The following is an 18,698-nucleotide window of genomic DNA, read 5'->3' as shown; positions in this document are numbered from 1 at the left end:
CGGCGGGGAGGTGCCTCCCCCCCGCTCCCCCCGGGGAGGCCGCGATCGAGTCTTTCTCTAGTAGCAATAGCGTCTAGGCCGGGATCGCTGTTACAGAAGCCTTATCAGCTTCTTTCCTCTGGCACCGCAAAAGCTCAGAATACTAATGTTTTCATGCTTTAACAGGGTAAGTATGCTCTGTGGAAACGTCGCTTACTGTTTGAGCAAGAAAGATTGGAGAGCGTGAAAAAACTAGGTGGGGCCAACTCTGGAGAAATCCTCATCACAGTTTGGATTTTTTGGTGGTGTTTCTATAAGTTCGTTGCTTTGAAAGTTTGAAAATGGTGTTTGTTTGGCTTACTGCCTTACTGTCGTAACTGCATGTAAAGCAGAGATTGTGTTGCCATTGCATATGTCCTCCCTCATATGGTGCTTGCGTTCATATACGTGTGTTCTCCCCAGGAGTTAACCCTCGCTCGTGTAGATGCAGATGGCCTGGAGATGTGGGGAGGCAGGCTGTCCCACGAGCAGGGGAGGATAGCTGCGATATACCTCGTGCGCCCAAGGGCGTCAGTAAGTGACAAGATGATAACAAGTGGCTGTTTCCTGGTCACTGCCCTCACTGGAGAAAAATCGATTTACAGATTGGCTTTCACATGTAGAGAGAAACAATACGCCTTTCCTCAGGTCTGTTTGGAGTTTCACAGTGCGCCTGCACTAACACGTGGTCGTCGTCAGAGACAGGTTAGATGGGTTGCCTGCAGAGACGTAGGAAAGACGTTACCTTTCGTGGACAGTGCTGTGGTGGGCAGAGCTACGGACGAAGAGCTGCGAGAGCGAGGTGCCTGAGCCTTAAAACTGACTGGATGGGACAGGATTCAAGGCCGGTTAGTGCACAGCAATTGGGGAAACAGCACGCTGACAGAAAAAGAAAGGTTAAAGTGCTGTGTGAAATAAAGGGTCCTTCCCATCAGTGCTGAGGAAGAGGGTCGCGTTTCTTAGAGCGGCGTATCCGTCACTTTTGTGGTAGCAGCAGAGCACCGCAGTGGGAGGTTCTGGAAAGGAATCAGGAGCAGAACTGGCAGGAGGCTCTTTTCCCTGTCCGGATGGAAAAACGGCTGTAAGCACGCTTGCCAGAAACCGAGGAGGCCGAGGCCGAGGCCCGGCTGGGGCCCTTGCCTTGGGCCCTGACTGCGGGCACCCGGCGCGCCCTGCCACCCGAGGCCTGCTGGCCCCAGGCGCCGCCGCCGCCACCACCCCTCGGCGCTGCTGCGTCCGGTGCTGCGCCGCCGCCGGGACACGGGGTGCTCGTGAGGTCCCCGCCACCGTCTCCTCCTGCAGGACACAGGTGCCCGGGGGGAGGGTACGAAAGGGTCGGGGCGGCCCGACCGGAGGGTGCGGGGAGCGGCGGCGGCCGCTGCCGGCCTAGGCCAGCGGGGTCGCGCATGCGCACTGGATCAGACCGGCTCGCGGCTGCGGCAAGCGGAGTGGCGCATGCGCATTGGGGGGCGACCCGCTTAATCCCTGCTGCCCTCAAGTGACTACAAACCAGTACTGCAGGCAGGGGATTAACGCATGCGCACTGCCCCAGATGTGCTCCATGCTGCCCTCGGGTGATGCCACCCCAAAAGTGCAACCAGCCGACGAACGCATGCGTCCTGGACGCATCGGTTCCTTGGTGCCCCTCGAGCGATGAAAGGCCGCCAGCCAACCAGCCGCCTCGCGCATGCGCGCCGCCCCGACACTGCTCCCTGCACCACTCCGCTACGAACAGCAAGTACTGCAGGCAGCCGCTGGGCGCATGCGCATTTCCACGGCGTCGCTCGTTGGTGCCCTCGGCTGGCGAAGAATCGGTACTGCAGGCGAAGCGGGGCGCAGGCGCAGTGGTTTCGGCGTGTCTCGTTGGTGCCCTCGGCTGGCGAAGAATCGGTACTGCAGGCGAAGCGGGGCGCAGGCGCAGTGGTTTCGGCGTGTCTCGTTGTTGCCCTCGGCTGGCGAAGAATCGGTACTGCAGGCGAAGCGGGGCGCAGGCGCACTTGCTCGTCGGCGCTCGTTGTTGCCCTCGGCTGGCGAAGAATCGGTACTGCAGGCGAAGCGGGGCGCAGGCGCAGTGGTTTCGGCGTGTCTCGTTGGTGCCCTCGGCTGGCGAAAAGTCGGTACTGCAGGCGAAGCGGGGCGCAGGCGCAGTGGTTTCGGCGTGGCTCGTTGTTGCCCTCGGCTGGCGAAGAATCGGTACTGCAGGCGAAGCGGGGCGCAGGCGCAGTGGTTTCGGCGTGGCTCGTTGGTGCCCTCGGCTGGCGAAGAATCGGTACTGCAGGCGAAGCGGGGCGCAGGCGCACTTGCTCGTCGGCGCTCGTTGGTGCCCTCGGCTGGCGAAGAATCGGTACTGCAGGCGAAGCGGGGCGCAGGCGCACTTGCTCGTCGGCGCTCGTTGTTGCCCTCGGCTGGCGAAGAATCGGTACTGCAGGCGAAGCGGGGCGCAGGCGCACTTGCTCGTCGGCGCTCGTTGGTGCCCTCGGCTGGCGAAGAATCGGTACTGCAGGCGAAGCGGGGCGCAGGCGCAGTGGTTTCGGCGTGGCTCGTTGGTGCCCTCGGCTGGCGAAGAATCGGTACTGCAGGCGAAGCGGGGCGCAGGCGCACTTGCTCGTCGGCGCTCGTTGGTGCCCTCGGCTGGCGAAGAATCGGTACTGCAGGCGAAGCGGGGCGCAGGCGCACTTGCTCGTCGGCGCTCGTTGGTGCCCTCGGCTGGCGAAGAATCGGTACTGCAGGCGAAGCGGGGCGCAGGCGCACTTGCTCGTCGGCACTCGTTGGTGCCCTCGGCTGGCGAAGAATCGGTACTGCAGGCGAAGCGGGGCGCAGGCGCAGTGGTTTCGGCGTGGCTCGTTGGTGCCCTCGGCTGGCGAAGAATCGGTACTGCAGGCGAAGCGGGGCGCAGGCGCACTTGCTCGTCGGCGCTCGTTGGTGCCCTCGGCTGGCGAAGAATCGGTACTGCAGGCGAAGCGGGGCGCAGGCGCACTTGCTCGTCGGCGCTCGTTGTTGCCCTCGGCTGGCGAAGAATCGGTACTGCAGGCGAAGCGGGGCGCAGGCGCACTTGCTCGTCGGCGCTCGTTGTTGCCTTCGGCTGGCGAAGAATCGGTACTGCAGGCGAAGCGGGGCGCAGGCGCACTTGCTCGTCGGCGCTCGTTGGTGCCCTCGGCTGGCGAAGAATCGGTACTGCAGGCGAAGCGGGGCGCAGGCGCACTTGCTCGTCGGCGCTCGTTGGTGCCCTCGGCTGGCGAAGAATCGGTACTGCAGGCGAAGAGGGGCGCAGGCGCAGTGGGTTTCGCCGTGGCTCGTTGGTGCCCTCGGCTGGCGAAGAATCGGTACTGCAGGCGAAGCGGGGCGCAGGCGCACTTGCTCGTCGGCGCTCGTTGTTGCCCTCGGCTGGCGAAGAATCGGTACTGCAGGCGAAGCGGGGCGCAGGCGCAGTGGTTTCGGCGTGGCTCGTTGGTGCCCTCGGCTGGCGAAGAATCGGTACTGCAGGCGAAGCGGGGCGCAGGCGCAGTGGTTTCGGCGTGGCTCGTTGGTGCCCTCGGCTGGCGAAGAATCGGTACTGCAGGCGAAGCGGGGCGCAGGCGCAGTGGTTTCGGCGTGGCTCGTTGTTGCCCTCGGCTGGCGAAGAATCGGTACTGCAGGCGAAGCGGGGCGCAGGCGCACTTGCTCGTCGGCGCTCGTTGGTGCCCTCGGCTGGCGAAAAATCGGTACTGCAGGCGAAGCGGGGCGCAGGCGCAGTGGTTTCGGCGTGGCTCGTTGGTGCCCTCGGCTGGCGAAGAATCGGTACTGCAGGCGAAGCGGGGCGCAGGCGCACTTGCTCGTCGGCGCTCGTTGTTGCCCTCGGCTGGCGAAGAATCGGTACTGCAGGCGAAGCGGGGCGCAGGCGCAGTGGTTTCGGCGTGGCTCGTTGGTGCCCTCGGCTGGCGAAGAATCGGTACTGCAGGCGAAGCGGGGCGCAGGCGCACTTGCTCGTCGGCGCTCGTTGTTGCCCTCGGCTGGCGAAGAATCGGTACTGCAGGCGAAGCGGGGCGCAGGCGCAGTGGTTTCGGCGTGGCTCGTTGGTGCCCTCGGCTGGCGAAGAATCGGTACTGCAGGCGAAGCGGGGCGCAGGCGCACTTGCTCGTCGGCGCTCGTTGGTGCCCTCGGCTGGCGAAAAATCGGTACTGCAGGCGAAGCGGGGCGCAGGCGCACTTGCTCGTCGGCGCTCGTTGTTGCCCTCGGCTGGCGAAGAATCGGTACTGCAGGCGAAGCGGGGCGCAGGCGCAGTGGTTTCGGCGTGGCTCGTTGTTGCCCTCGGCTGGCGAAGAATCGGTACTGCAGGCGAAGCGGGGCGCAGGCGCAGTGGTTTCGGCGTGGCTCGTTGGTGCCCTCGGCTGGCGAAGAATCGGTACTGCAGGCGAAGCGGGGCGCAGGCGCAGTGGTTTCGGCGTGGCTCGTTGGTGCCCTCGGCTGGCCAAAATTCGGTACTGCAGCGGTAAGGCGCTCGCATGCGCACTGAATTTCCCCTGCTCACTGCTGCCCTCCGGTGTCGACACGCCAGTTCTGCAGCCGCCACTGCCCTCGCCGGCACACGGAGAATAACTGCAGCTAGCCGGCGCGTACCCGCGCAGTGCCGGTCGCCGTGTTCGCCCCTACTCTGCCGTGTTTGGGTAACGGGTAAGCGAAGGGGCCGTGCTCCTCGCCCCTTCCCCGTGCTCATAGACCCGTAGCACAGAGTGCTTTTCCGTCCTGGTGCTTCCTTCCTGTTGTCGCGGGGACGGGCAGTGCCGCCTCGGCGCTGCTCCGCGGTGCCCTCACACCGGTGCAGCACCGGAGCCCTCTCGCTGATCCCCGCCGGGCTCTCGGGCACGGACCGAGCAGCCCCGGGGCCCCCGCCGCTGAGCGCGAGCCCCGCGGGGCCGCGGCGGGGGCGGCGGGCTGCAGTGCGCGTGCGGGAGCAGGGCTGCTGCAGCCCCGCGCCGGGAACACGCGGGGGCGCCGTTCCCCGCCTCGCTCTGCTCCCGCTCCGCTCCCCTCCCCTCCCCTCCTCTCCTCTCCTCTCCCCTCCCCTCCCCCCCTGCTCGGCGGGCGGCGCATGCGCGGCGGCGGGGAGCAGCATGGCGGCGCGCGGGGACGGAGTTTTCGCTGGGGCGGCGGCGGGTGAGGGCCGAGGCCGCCCGGAGTCGAGGATGCGGGGGCTTCGGTGAGGTGAGCGTGTTGCTTCGGGTGGCCTCGGGCGCCAGGTGGTCTCCTGCCCGCTGGGGCCGTCGCTGCGTGGAGGCGGAGGTGCGGGGCGAGGTTTGGGGAGGGGGCTCGGGCCTGGTGCCGCGCCGCGCCGGCAGCGCGGCCCAGGGTCTGCCGGCAGCGCGGGTTTGACCGTCCGTTTGCCGCGTGTCGCCCTCAGGGCCCCGGTTCCTCCCCGGCGCGGCCGGGGCGGGCGCTCGCCCCTGCGGAGGCGGCCGGGAGGAGCGGCGAGGCTGGCGGGCCCCGGAGCGGCGCTGGGCGGACGGCTCCCGTCGCGGCGGGCCTGCCCGAGGGTGCTGGTAAGTCGCCAGGAAGCTTAAAACTACCGGACCAAACCGATTTAAGGTCACTTTGAGCCAGGTGCAGTTAGCGCAGCGCCGAGAACGTTCACTTGAGAGTTGTAGCTAGAGAAACGAGAAGGTGGACAGGGGAAAAATACGCCCAGGCACCCTGAGGCCTCCCCCAGTCGCAGGCCCAGACTGTGGGCCCCAGCCAACCCGGGCACCAACTGACTGTAACCCCTGCTGAGCCTCGCTGAGCCCTGCGCCCTCCTGCACAGCTGCCCCACAGCTGTGGGGTTCCCCAGTCCAGTGTGTGTCGATGGGTCCTCCGTTGCCTCTTACATCTCCCCAGGCACGCGTATGCTGCACGGGGGTGTGGGTGTCTCCAGCAGTGGCACAGCAGCCTGATGCCTCTTGTCTGGAAGGTGGGGTCCTTCACAGCTCTTCTGGGCTCTTGGTGAGTTCCCTGCTGCCTCTTCTGGCATTCTGTACAAGCTCGTAGATCCTTCCTCCTCCTCCTCCAGTGGCTTCTCCTGCAAAGCTGACAGCCACATGCAGCACTGCTGTGCACTCAGTACGCATCTGGGGTGGCACCCCTGCCCTGAGGGCCCTGCAGATTCCCACCCTTCCTGCATCCAGCTCCCCCAAAAGCCAAGAAACCACCCACAGATCCTGTCCTAACACCCCTACAGACCCCAAAATGCCTCCAAACCCTGCCACAACATTGTCACTGACTCCAGACTTTCCCCCTCCAAGCCCCATACAGTCCTAAAACCACTCCTAGACCCTGTCCCCACAGCAGCGAGGTGTCCTAATTAGAGGGTGTGATCTGTGTCCCCCTTGACTCAGTCCTGCTTTGGAGAAAAGAGAATTTGCAGCACTTCTTGGTGAAGAATGTTGGCGGGTGGGTGCACAGATGACAAACCGATTTTTCTCTCTCTTTTTCTGAGCCACCTCTCAGAACGCTCTGTGCCTGCAAGAGGACTTTCTAAATGCGGCTGGTCTAGGACAATTGTGCTCTGTGCAATGCTTAAGGAGAACACTAACATACAATTGCAGGCTAAGGAATAACCTAAAAAAATAAAAGGCTCAGGAAAAGCCTAAGAGAACGCTGAAGGGCTATGGGAAGCCCCCAACCATACTGTAGAAAAAAGTGTGGGTCTTAGGCACGTCCTCAGAGAAGGAGAGATGTGTTACTCCAATCCATGGGACAATAACGGGTGCTATTAATTACCACCTTTAATTACCAAAAGCGTTGTGAAAGCAGAAAGGGCTAGAGATGATGCATAGCAGATTATGGACTATACGTAAAGTTGAAACAAACAACAACCCCCTCTTCAAATAGAAACAGGTTAGTCCTAGGCAGTAGATGAATGTAGCTTTGAGTAATGTGAAGAGCAGGGGTTATGTCAATCACCCTGAAAGCCCTGGAGAAGTGGTGCAAAAAATCTATACCCTTGTGGCCTCATCAGTCTTTTGGGTTTGTTTGGCAGGGTAGTCCACTGAAGGAGAACGTTTTGAAGAGAAGCAGCTAGACCTAGTGATCCAGTTGTTCACCTTTGGTCATTGCCTCTAAGGCAAGCATCCACGTATAGGAGGAATAATCTAGGAGATGTATCAAAAAGGTAACAGGTTTGAAACAGAGGCAGGCAAATTAAGTGCTGTCATTCTTCCATGTAGTTAAAGACTGAGAGAATTGTTGGTTAAGCACGTGTATACAAGGGTTTGAGAAAGGATATTGAACGGTACAATAATACTGAACCAGACTAAGGTTTCATGGAAGATGGCATAGGTGTGTACTAGGTGATGTGCCTGCCTGTCTAATAACCTAGCCCTAGTTGCTGTATGTTTTGTTACCAAACTGTTTACCCTGTAACGTATGATGCCAAGTGCTGTTATAGCACCTTTCCTTTAAGGAAAAGAAAAAAGAGAAAAAGAACATGGTAAAGAGAAAAAGAACATGCACAAATGTAAGCGTTTCATTGAAGGTAAAATGCAAGTTTATCTGTTTGTTACAGAGATGGAAGCAACGATAGCAAATGCTGACAAAGAGAAAAGATGGACAAGCAGTTTTTTGTGATTAATACCTAATGGACTGGATGAAACAAGGAAGCAAAAATGGACCCTTAATATCACCAGAAACTGCTACAGAAGGAGGCGTTCCACCATGGGTAACTAAGGTAACTATTATAACAAATAACAAATCCCTGTTATTTCTGTCTTCCGGGGGCAGCACTGGGGACCAAGTAACCCATTCTTACCCTTTGGATATTGTTAACTGTGTCTGCCTCAGTTTTGCTTTGGTTGTTTCTGTTTGGTGTTGTTATCTGATATCCGTATACAAAAAGGAAAAGATATAATACTTGTTAGATTAATTGCTATGGCTGAAATTGAACAGACCAGGAAAACGTAAGCAAGCTGAAGTAATAAAATCAAATGGAACCAACTGAAAGCTGTCTCCATCTCCCAAGAAGAGAAATCCCATTCCTCCTGTTGAGGAAAGATCCCTAGGAATAGTCATCAGGATATCAGATCACCAACGTGTAACAGAAGATTATATGTATGCATCTGTATGTGTTACGAAAAGTATGCTGCATACATATATTTTTCTGTGTGTGACTTTATGTATCTCTGAAAGCTCATATTTTATGAGCTACAAGACAGCAACTTATTATCTTAGGGGAATGATAGTCAAGTGACCAAAGTTCCCGAAGAGGAAGTGAGAAACAGCAGTGTCTGAATTATAAAATTAAGAGGTGAATTTCAGGAAGGCTCAATTGGTGCAACCCCAGGTTAATGACATGGGAATTGTGTTTGGGAAAACAGGAAGACAGGTAGGTAGAGGAAATGTTAAAGCTTTGTGGAATTAAGTTTCCTTCTCATCAGTTCCAACTTAGGGCAATTGCAGGATTTAAATTCTTGTAGCAGTGTTAATGTAGCTTTACCGGTATCAGCAGACCATGGTGGGAATTACGGGAAAGGAGTCAGGAATGGAGCTGGAACAAGGAACAGGATGCTGCTTTCACTAAACTGAAAGAAGCAGCTGTGAAATCTCCATGTCCTCAAATTCCCAGGACAAGGCAAGCCTTTTTCAGTAAGGATTCCCACATCTACTGATTCCGTGGGAGGAGCACCATTAGAAAACAGTGGTAAGGGAAAGTGGGTGCCAGTAGCAGCATCCCTACATCCCCTCTGGGGCCAGAGCAAAAATTCTCTGGCTGTGAGAAAGACTGTTTAGCAGCAATCCGGGCTGTAACTATCTTTGAGACTTTTACCTTTGATGGCGTAGATACAGTCCAGTCTGCTCAATTCCCTCTAAACTAGCTAACGTCAGGGAAATGAATAGGCAGCAGAGTATCCTCTGTCCAGGTGGCACAGTGGGCACTGATCTTAACAAGGGGGGAGTTACAGTGCAAGTGTACCAAGAAGCGGATCATCTTCTGTGCATCTGAATTGAATGAGGGGTAGAGCGCGGTTGTGCCAAAAATGTGGACACAGAAGGCTTCTGAAAGATTAAGCTCTAGGGGCTACTTAGTCTAACTTCCCTTTCACAGCAACCCAAGTGTCCTCATGGCTTCCAAAAGGGGAATTGGGGGAAGCGGTATTTGTGGCTTGCCTGTGCTCGTTTGCTTTGCTTGTGTGTATATTAGATCTGCTTTTGTGCATATAAACGGGTTTGTCTTATGATTTTCTGCAGAGCTCTGATTTTTTTTTTTTTTTTTTTTGCTTTGCTTTATACTTTCAGAGGATGATGGATTTTACCGTGCCTCCATCAACAAGCGCTGGCTGACAAAGTTATAATGTCCCAGCGGAGACTCTTAGGCAAGACGGAGGAGTTCAGACACGCAGCCTGCCAGAAGAACGTCACCTGGGAGGGGTTGCTAGCCTTGAGCTATAGGCGCTGATGCATATGGCTCATTCTGGCAGACACGGAGGGTTTTTCTTTGGTTGCAGAAATTTTAGCTTGACTGTACACCCTATAGCGGCAGTATTTTTGTGTTTATAAATTGTGTTAATCTTAGGTATTCAGAACATCGGGGATCGACTACATGCTGCCATGAAGAACTACAGGCTACGGCTCTCAGACCTTTGTAAGTTACAGCGAGTCAAGAGCGGCCAGGAGAATCCAAATGCCGGTGGAAAGATTCTCTGCGTGGTCCTGCTGAAGAACTTCGGCTGTAGGAAGGTTGGCTGCATCCTCACTGGACTTGTGAGTAATAAGCCACAATTCATGGACCAGGAAAGGAGAAGGGGAATAGTCACAAGGTCTGTGTGAAGCTTCACCTGCCTGTTTGGAGCTTTATTTTTGTCTGTGTACCTGGAATAAACAGTGAGGCCTAAAAGAAGAATTTTTGTCGCTAGATGAGTAACCTGTGACCCCACCTGTCTTTGCCTTGCTTTGCTGCTTAATGTAATAACAGTAACTTGGGACCCCAGAATAAAAACTTACAGTGCTTAAGGGAGGATCTGATTTGCCCAGGTTAGGGAGCCATAATTAAAGCTTTGGGGAAAAAAAAAGCTCTAAAACAAGAATCTCCCAGTGACCTTGTGGTTTGATTTATTTGCAGGATAACGTTCCGAGGGCCGGCAACTTGAAGAGGAGCAGCTCAACCCATTTTGTTGATTTTGGTGATGCTGTCTTAAGGAAGCATGTAAGTACAGGAGAGGTCTGGGAGAGTTTTCAAACAAGACAGGAAAGAGCAAGGAAGATTTGAGAGTGTGGAAAAACTAGGTGCTATGAGTACTGAAGTTGTTAAGGGCTGAGAGAATTTGGGGTTAAGCACATGCATATGAAGGTCTGAAAGGGGCTAATGCATGAGGAATAGTAAAATACCGTGACTGAACACAAGGTTCCTTCCCAGTCTGGGTCTGTGGGTGCACCCTCGGTCTTGCAGACACAGACACTCTGGAGGTGTAGGGATACAGGCAAGCAGGCCCACAAGTGGCCTCCACGTGCCTTTCGGTGTGGCTGCGGGTCCTCCGCACAGCAGTGCGCGGAGAGCTCTGCAGCTCAGTAGGTGAGTGGAACTGGAGCGTATTGAGGGCTGTTCCGGGCTGTCTGGATCCATCTGGTTCCACTCGCTGTCCCTCTGTCCAGCGCTCCATCTTTTTCTTTCTTTCCCCGTAGCTCTGTCCGATACCCCGTCCCTTTGTTTAGCTACTCAGTGCCCTGCCCAGTTCCCCATCCCTCTTGTACTCTTTGCATCCCTCTGTCGATATCTTCCTCCCTCCGACTGGCTCCCTATCGCTCTATCCAGCACTCCATCATCCTTTTCCCCTCTCTGTCCCACTACCTGCCCGCTGTTCCTCTGTCCAGCTCCCCATCCCTCTTCTGCTCTTGTCTGTCTCTTTGTACCTTTACAGCCTTCTGTCCCCCTCTCCAGCCTTCTCTTTCTATTTCTGTCCCTCTGTTCAGCTCCCCATCCATCTATTTGCCTCCCTATGCCTCTTTTCCCCTGTTCTATCTCATCTCTCTGTCTGACTTCCCCTCTCTCTTTTTTTCTCTCCACCTTTCTGGTTGGCTCTTCATCCTTCTCACTCTCTTCCCATTGCTCTGACTGGCTCCCTTTCCCTCTCTTCCAGTCCCCGTTCCTCTGTCTGGTTCTCCACCCTTCTCTTTTGCTTCCCGTCCCTCTGTCTGCTTCCCCTTCCCTCCTTTCCTCTCTTTATTCTTCTGTCCACTTCTACATCCTTCTTTTTCTCTCTTCTGCTCCCTGGTCCTCTGTCCAGCCCTCCACCTGTCTGGCCCTCTGTCCTCTCTTTCTCTTCCTTTGTCCAGGGCCCTGACCCTGGGGCTAGGTCTCTGTCCTTCTCTTTCTTTTTCCATCTGTCAGCCAAGCTCTCTATCCCTCTTTTCTTCTGTTCTGCTCCCTGTCCCTCTGTCCAGCTGAAGGTTCATCATTCCTTTGTGTTTTGTCTGGTGTGGAAGGTGTCAAGAGGCAATTGGTGCTCAGCAGAGACAATCAGTAGCAACCAGAGGGTCCCATCAATCTGCCTGGTTCAGGTCATGTCAGATACCCCTGCAGCGACTCTGTGCAGAGGCATGGGGCTGCGGATGTGCAGTGGGGGAGCACTAATGGGCCAAAGATGCTGTGGGGGATGTGGTAGACATTAGCATGTGGTAGAGATTAGCAGAGGCTCCGAGTACTTGGGTGTTAGGACAGGTGCAGGTAGGGCAGGGTGTGCTAGGGCAGTCTGGAGCTGCTGTTGTCCGTCTTACACGTCAGCGCAGTCTGCAGTTACTGTGTCTTGTCTGCCTGTGCGCAGACAGGGCTGCTGCGCGGTGCAGTTGGAGTCGTGATTGTGTCGCTGGCATTGAGCCCTGTTTTCTGACTTTATGCAAACTGTTGTCTTCCCTACATCAGCCTTACTCTGCTCCTCTTCCAGGAGCCTGTGCTCAGCTCTGCTTTCCAACACGCTGTCACGTCACAGGGATTTCCAGCACGGTCTGTCTGACTTGGGCCACGTGCTAGGCAGCCTGAGCAAGTGAAGCAAAATCCTTCTTCTGTCATTGTCCAGGCCAGAGTCAGTTTCCCATCAGCTCAGTCTCTCCAGGGTTTGGAGCTTTTGGAGGCCTTAGTTTTTATCCTGCCTTGGCTGGACAGTGCTTTCTGAGAGTGTCCGTCAGCGGCACAGTTTCCCTGAGGAGGACCATCTACCGAAGGCTGGAGGTGACCGAGTGCCTGAGCGAGCCTGACTGTATGTGAGGGCTGCCGTGACATTCTTGCGATAAAACGGAGTCTGAGAGAGTGACTGGAGCAGTGTAGAGGGTCAGTCATAATTGTGGGAACAGTTACGGGCCTTGGACAAGGGAGTAGTTCTAGGAGGGCTGTGCAGTTGCCTGGCCTCTCAGTAACTGTTCTGGCTTCTCTGCAGGTGCTGAAGCATAGTCTGGCAGTCGAAGGAGCGGTGTCACAGCTGGGAGCTCTGCGGAGATCTGTGGCTGGCCATGAAGGTCGAGCTCTGACTTGCAGCGTGGACACAGCTAAGTCTTGGGGCTGCACTGTGTGTGTGCAGGGCTGGGAGGTGGAAGGTGGTTGTCCCCTAGGTGGTTGCTGGTGTCACTGGCTGTGGATGTTTGCCCATGGAACTGAGGGGACCAAAAATATTAATTGTCTGTAATGGAGTTGAATAAGCGCTTGCAATGTTTCAGGTAGGTTCAGTGGAAGTGCAGCTTACTGCAGTCCTGTGGAGCGATTCTTGCATGTGCTCACATTTGAATGGTGGCTAAGACCAAGCTTATAAACAGCAACTGTAACGTGATTCTGATGCATATCTTCCTGTTCTGCTGTACTTCTAAATGAAGGGGAAACTTCTTAAGCTGTGGGCAAAACTTGCAAGCTCATGTGTACTTTGGTGTTTCTTGCTTAAAGCTGAGGATTTGGAGTTTTTCACTTAAGGTTTATTGTTTAGTTTGTTGTTGAGGGTCTGTCACTCAGGGGCTATGGTTTATTACTTTATTTTGTGGGGTTGTCTTTATCAGTCAGGGTTTACAGTTCGCTGACTTAGCGATCAGGGTGCAGGATTTAAAATCCAACCTCATCCGTAAATTTTAAAGCAACCACTTGGGTTCCAAGATTTGCAGTTTGTCACATAGGGTTCAGGGCTTACGCCTTACTGATAAATGACAAGGGCTGAATCCTTAGATAATAAACTGTAAGCCCCAAAGCCTAAGCAGCAGGCTGCAAACCCTCCTTTGGGGTTCCTAACCTTCCCCTGTTCCCAGCGTTCAGCTTTGTGCACTGACCTGAGGTCTGGATTTGATAAGGCGCAGGCCCATCGCACTGAGAGTGGTGATGTGACAGGTGAGGTGAGAGCTGTGAAAGTGTCTTGCAGGGCTCTAGTCTGGGGTAGGGCAGTAGTGCAGACAGGCAGGATCAGAGATCAAAGATCCTCTCACCTGTCAGAGCTGAATCCTATCCCTGAAGGAAAAAGTAGAGGGGATAGGCTGTCAGCTACTCAGACGCCTGCCGCGTCAAGGGCAGCAGCAGGAGCTGACCCTTCCCCAAAGGACCGACGAACGCTGGTGCAGAGATGACTCTTCAGGTGTCACAGGGTAAGGAGAAGCATGCTGGCACTGAGCTCCATGGCAGACTCTCTCTCAGGTGTTGCTTCTGTGCAGTAAAACAATAAACAGTTGCTTTACTCTTTGCGCTCGTGTCTGTGGTTTCTGCTGTCGCTTTGCCTGAAGATGATGCCCAGGGGAGGAGGTTACACATTGTGTCTGGGATTGGGAGCTGGTCCCCACATCCTTTGTACTTGGGGGTCCCTGTGGTTCCCAGGGACCCCAGTGTTGTTCACAGGGCTCGGGGTAACTTCCCTTGTATTGCCTCGACCCTTGGGGCTCTTGGTGGAGTTTTCCATTATCCTGGGGGCAGCCAGGGCCCCCCCCAGGGCCATGTGAAGTCCCCAGACTGCCCTCAGATTTGCTTTCAGCACTCCGCAATGTCCCTCATGTGTCGGTGGCGGGGGCCTGTGTGCCTGGTGCTGGGAGACAGTTTTCCTGGGGAAAGGGGGAGCCTGCAGGCACCTTGCCGTCAGCTGCATTGAGCCCTGTGACATGCCTTGTGGCCCCTTTAGTGTGCACAAAGGCCCTTCACTTGAATTTTAGTTTGCCCAAGAGCCCTGCATTTGCCCTTTGGTGGTCCTCAGGACAGCTCAATTCACGTTTTGGGTTGCTGCCAAGCCCTCTGTGTGCTTTTCCGCGTGCCCTGGGGCCCGATGTTTGTTTTGCAGCACACCACAAAGTTCTCTGTTTATCTTTCTCCCCTGTCCCCGAGTTTTCTGGGTGATTTTTGGTGTGCCCCAGGGTCCTGCCTTTGCCTTTTGATGCCCCCAGAGTCACTCTGTTTGCTCTATCATCACCTGGTAATATTTTTTTTTAACTTCTATTGCACCCAGAGGTCTCGATTTGTTCTCTTGTGCCCTGAATACTCCCTTTTCCTCTCTGTACAGCCCAGGGCTCTCCCTTCAGCTTTTAGCGAGCACCTCTCAGGCGCTGGGGTGCCTCTGCTGCCCTGGCAGCCCCAGCTGTCCCTGATGGGGCTGAGGGTAATTCCCTTCCCCTGGTTCCTGAGGGCTGCAGCTGTGGGCCCTGGGGCTGGAACAAGCCCCAGGTGGGGCTGATGGCCACGGCAGGCATGCGCCGGGGCTGGGGCCGCAGTCGGGAGGAAGCTCGTGCAGGGGCCGGTCTGGGACAACGGAGCTGCCTCTGAGCACCGCCCGCCGGGACCGGCGCTGCGGCCGCACCGCGGAGGAGGTGAGCGGGGCCGGGGGGTGCGCGCGTCCCGGCAGACGGGAGCATCTCGGGCCAGCGGAAACTGCGCCGGGGATGGCGGTGCACCGGGGCGGTGGGGAAGAGCAGAGCACCGGGGCCACGGGGAGTGGTCAGGAAGGGGGTGCGCTGGGGCTGGGGGGGAGGTAGGAGGGGGGCCAGGGCTGTGATGGGGCGAGGAGCGGAGAGAAAAGGGGGGCGCCAGGGCGAGGGTGGAACGAGGAAGGGGTTGCACCGGGGCTGGAGGAGGAAAGAAAAGGGGCGTCGGGGCTGCAGTGGTGTGGGGGGAGGGAGGACGGGGGGGCGTCGGGGCTGGCGGGGTTGGTTTATTGCGCGGTCGGAGTGGCCCGAGGGGTCCTGGGTCAGACCGGGACCGTGTCGGGGGGGGCGGGGGAAGGAGAGATCCCAGAGGAAGGCCTGGGAGAGTCGCAGTGGGGGCAGGGGCAGTGTCGGAGCTGACCCGGGGCCGGTCCGGCGGCGTCGGGGGAATCTCGGGCCGGGGTTGGGGATCGCGGGGCCGCGCTCCGGGCTCGGCGGCGTCCGGGTGTCAGGGGGCGGGAGGGTGGTTGGGACGGGAAGGAACTGAATCGCCCGAGGGTCAAGCTTCACAGAGCGCTGAGGACCGCGGCATGCCGGGAGCAGTAGTCTTCCGGCATGGGGCTTCCGGGCGGCCATGTTGTTTCGCGGGCCATGCCGGGAGCAGTAGTCTTCCGGCATGGGGCTTCCGGGCGGCCATGTTGTTTTGCGGGCCATGCCGGGAGGAGTAGTCTTCCGGCACGGGGCTTCCGGGCGGCCATGTTGGTTCGCCGTGCATGCCGGGAGGAGTAGTCTTCCGGCACGGGGCTTCCGGGCGGCCATGTTATTTCGCTCTGCATACTGGGAGGAGTAGTCTTCCGGTACGGGGCTTCCGGGAGGCCATGTTGCTTTGCGCGGTGTGCCGGGAGCAGTAGTCTTCCGGCACGGGACTTCCGGGAGGCCATGTTGTTTCGCTCTGCCTGCCGGGAGTAGTAAACTTCCGGCACTGAGCTTCCGGGAGGCCATTTTGTTTCGCTCTGCCTGCCGGGAGCAGTCGTCTTCCGGCAAGGGGCTTCCGGGCGGCCATGTTGTTTCACTCTGCATGCTGGGAGTAGTAAACTTCCGGCACTGAGCTTCCGGGCGGCCATGTTGCTTCGCTCTGCATGCCGGGAGGAGTAGTCTTCCAGCAGTAGCTTTCCCGGCGGCCATTTTAATCTGCAGGGCATGCTGGCAGGTGTTACCTTCCCCTGCTGGGCTTTTGGGAGACCATCTTGTGTCTCTCGAGGTGGCAGGAGGTGCAGCTGTCAGCGGGTTTCCCACCCGCTGGCCACGTTGTGTTCTGTGGCATACCAGGAGCTGTAGTTCCAGGTGTCTGTGCCTTCTCAGCCCTGCAGCATTGGCCCAGTGTCTCTGTTCCTCACTGGACATTTGCTGCTCCCAGGAGAGTGTCCATGGGTCACCGAGGCAGTGGAATTTCCCTGTCTTTCCCTGGTACAGGGCAGGAAGTATTTTCCATCTCTGGTGTGCCCAGACAGGGTTCTTCCCCAGGGCCTGGGGATGTCCCTATTGTCCCTGGGGAGGGCAGGGAGAGTGTGAGGGGCGGTGGGGGCTCCTGATAGTCATAGCTTTGTTCAGGCTTGGGGCCAGGTAGGCAGCAACAACTAGGAGGAGTGGTGGCGCTGGGAGGGAATGGTGCAAAGCTGTCCTGTTTTGCAGCACAAGGAAACGCAACCAGCACTGTGGCTGTCCGAGGACCCTAAAAGAGCCGGAGAGACCCTGGAACAGCCGCAGGCACCCACAGCAGCCCCAGGGACTGTGTCACTGCCTCCCAAGGTCACTGTGTTCAGCTACCTTTAACTGGGTGGAAAGAGCCTCCAGGAGCCCTGGGCACAGCTGCAGAGGATCCCCAGTTGCCTCTACATATTTTCTTTACAAACATGGGATCTCTTGGATGCCTTGCTGCTGCTTCTGTGTTGCTCAGTGCCTAGGTGTGCTATGTTCGCATCCACCCTCTGTGCTGCCCTCTGCTCTGTTAGAGCTGTTGGCCGGATCAAAAGGGGTGTGCGGCTAAGAGCTAGGCCAGGGTGTCTCAGCTGCCTGGTATAGGACAAATAGGAGGGGGAATGGGCAACAGGACATAAAAGTACATGTGGATGAGAAACAGGTGCTTTAGAGGACTAAGATGCAGGGGCAACTGACAGGAGTAGAAGTAGCAGGGGAAAAGGGTGATGAGGAAGATGTGTTGTTAGAGGCAGTACAGCGGAGAAGAGAGGGGGAAAATGCTCCTATGATGAAATAAGAACTGTCCTGAAGAGATTTGCTTTTTGCCCTTCAGGTTATGACTCTACATGACTTCCTGAGAACTGTTCTGAGCACATGGTGTTGTAGGTCAAGACTGCCTGGGCAGTGATCCTCAAGTTGTCTGCCAAGACTACGCAACAGCTGACAGCTGCCTGCGGAATGAAAGCAAAGGCCTGCTTCTCAGAGGTAAGAGGCAGGGTCCAAGTGGAAGGATTATGGCAGGTGAGTTAATGTCCCAGAACCTTCAGTTTTCTGCCTCATCACCCCAGGACTCACCCGTTTGCTCCCTAGTTCCTTCAGGACCTATCCATTTGCCTTCAGGTGTGCTCCAAGACACTCCATTTGTTCTCCTGTCCCCTCGGAAGTCTTTGCTGCTTTCTAGTTCCTGCATGATTACTCTGCCATTTAGTGTCTGTGGGTCTTCTGGTAGCATCAAGACTCCTATGTTTGTTCTTTTGTCCTATTAAGTCCCCTCTCTCTTTCTTCTGGGTCCCTCAAAACCCCTCCATTTGCCATTAGTGCATCCCAGAGCCTTTGTTTTTCCCTGTAGTCCTCTCAGGATGCCTCTGTTTGCCCTCTGAGCCCCTTAGGGCCCACCTCACTGTCTCTTAGTCCCATCAGCAGCCCTCTGATTGCCACACGCTCCCCTCAGGAACCTTTGTTTGCCTTGAGGGCACTCCAGAACCCTGGGCGCTCATGGCACCCTTTCAGTGTGCCCTGAAGCCCTCCTTTTCTATTCATTGCACCACAGAGTCCTCTCTATGCCCTATCCCTATGACCGTTCTGTGTGCCCTCTATCCCATCAGGTCCCCTTTCCTTCCAGTCCCCTCAAGACTCCTCCATCTTCCTTTCTTTTACCTCAGAGCTCTCTGTGTTCTCTAGTCTGATCAAAATCAATCCATGTGGCATGTAGCCTCAAAACTGCTGGCCTTCATTGTGTTCCAGCATTGCCTAAATGCCCCCAAATCCCACCTGAGCTCCTCCTTGGGAGTTCTGTTTCTCTCAGATCCCTTTCTGTTCTCCTTCTTTGCCTCTTAGTGCATACTATAGCCCTCCATTTCCTTGCAGCCTGCCTTATGCCTTCTCAATTATCTTCTACTCCCTTCAGAACCCCCATGTTTGTTCTTCAAAGCACCCCAGAACCCTGTGTTCTCCTGTCGCGCTCCAGGGCCGTTTGCAACCTAGTCCCATCAGAACCAGTCCTTTTCCATTTTGGGGTGCCCCAGTGCCCACTGTGTGCTGTCTCTTCCCCTCAGGACCCCGGCATCTAATCCCCACAGAATGCCTCCTTTGGCCCTTGGGCTCCCTAACAACCCCTTCCTGAGCCCTTGATTTGAGCTGGAGACATCCTTCTGACATGCCATCCTAGAACCCAATGAATGCCCTCTAATCTTCTCAAGACTCTTCCATTTTCTAATCTAGTTACCTCAAAACTGCTCCCAAAGCCTTCACTGTGCCCTAGAGGCCTCTCTTTGATGTCTAGTCCCCCTAGGCCTGCTCCAATCCTCTCAGAAGCCCTCCATTGTGCACCAGAGGCTCTCTTGGGTGTGTAGAGTCCTTAGGAGCCCTCTAGTACCCTCAGAACCCCTCCT

General features: G+C 56.4%; 1 long non-coding RNA gene across 5 annotated transcripts; it reads left to right on the top strand.

The window, feature by feature from the left end:
- The first annotated feature begins 52 nt into the window (after nucleotides 1-52).
- On the top strand, nucleotides 53-12,386 carry LOC138061822 (uncharacterized). Of its 5 annotated transcripts, none has more exons than XR_011135761.1 (5): nucleotides 5,119-5,199; nucleotides 5,396-5,534; nucleotides 7,535-7,696; nucleotides 9,262-9,726; nucleotides 10,085-12,386. It is a non-coding gene; the product is annotated as an uncharacterized lncRNA (long non-coding RNA). The 5 variants fall into 5 exon arrangements; XR_011135762.1 differs by lacking the exon at nucleotides 5,119-5,199 and adding an exon at nucleotides 5,263-5,277; XR_011135764.1 differs by lacking the exons at nucleotides 5,119-5,199; nucleotides 5,396-5,534 and adding an exon at nucleotides 53-166.
- The last annotated feature ends 6,312 nt before the right edge of the window (nucleotides 12,387-18,698 follow it).

This window comes from Struthio camelus, chromosome 21 (assembly GCF_040807025.1).
Source record: "Struthio camelus isolate bStrCam1 chromosome 21, bStrCam1.hap1, whole genome shotgun sequence".
NCBI classification, from domain to species: Eukaryota; Metazoa; Chordata; class Aves; order Struthioniformes; family Struthionidae; genus Struthio; species Struthio camelus.
Note: the sequence above shows the minus strand (reverse complement) of the source record. Positions and strands in the feature narration are given on the sequence as shown.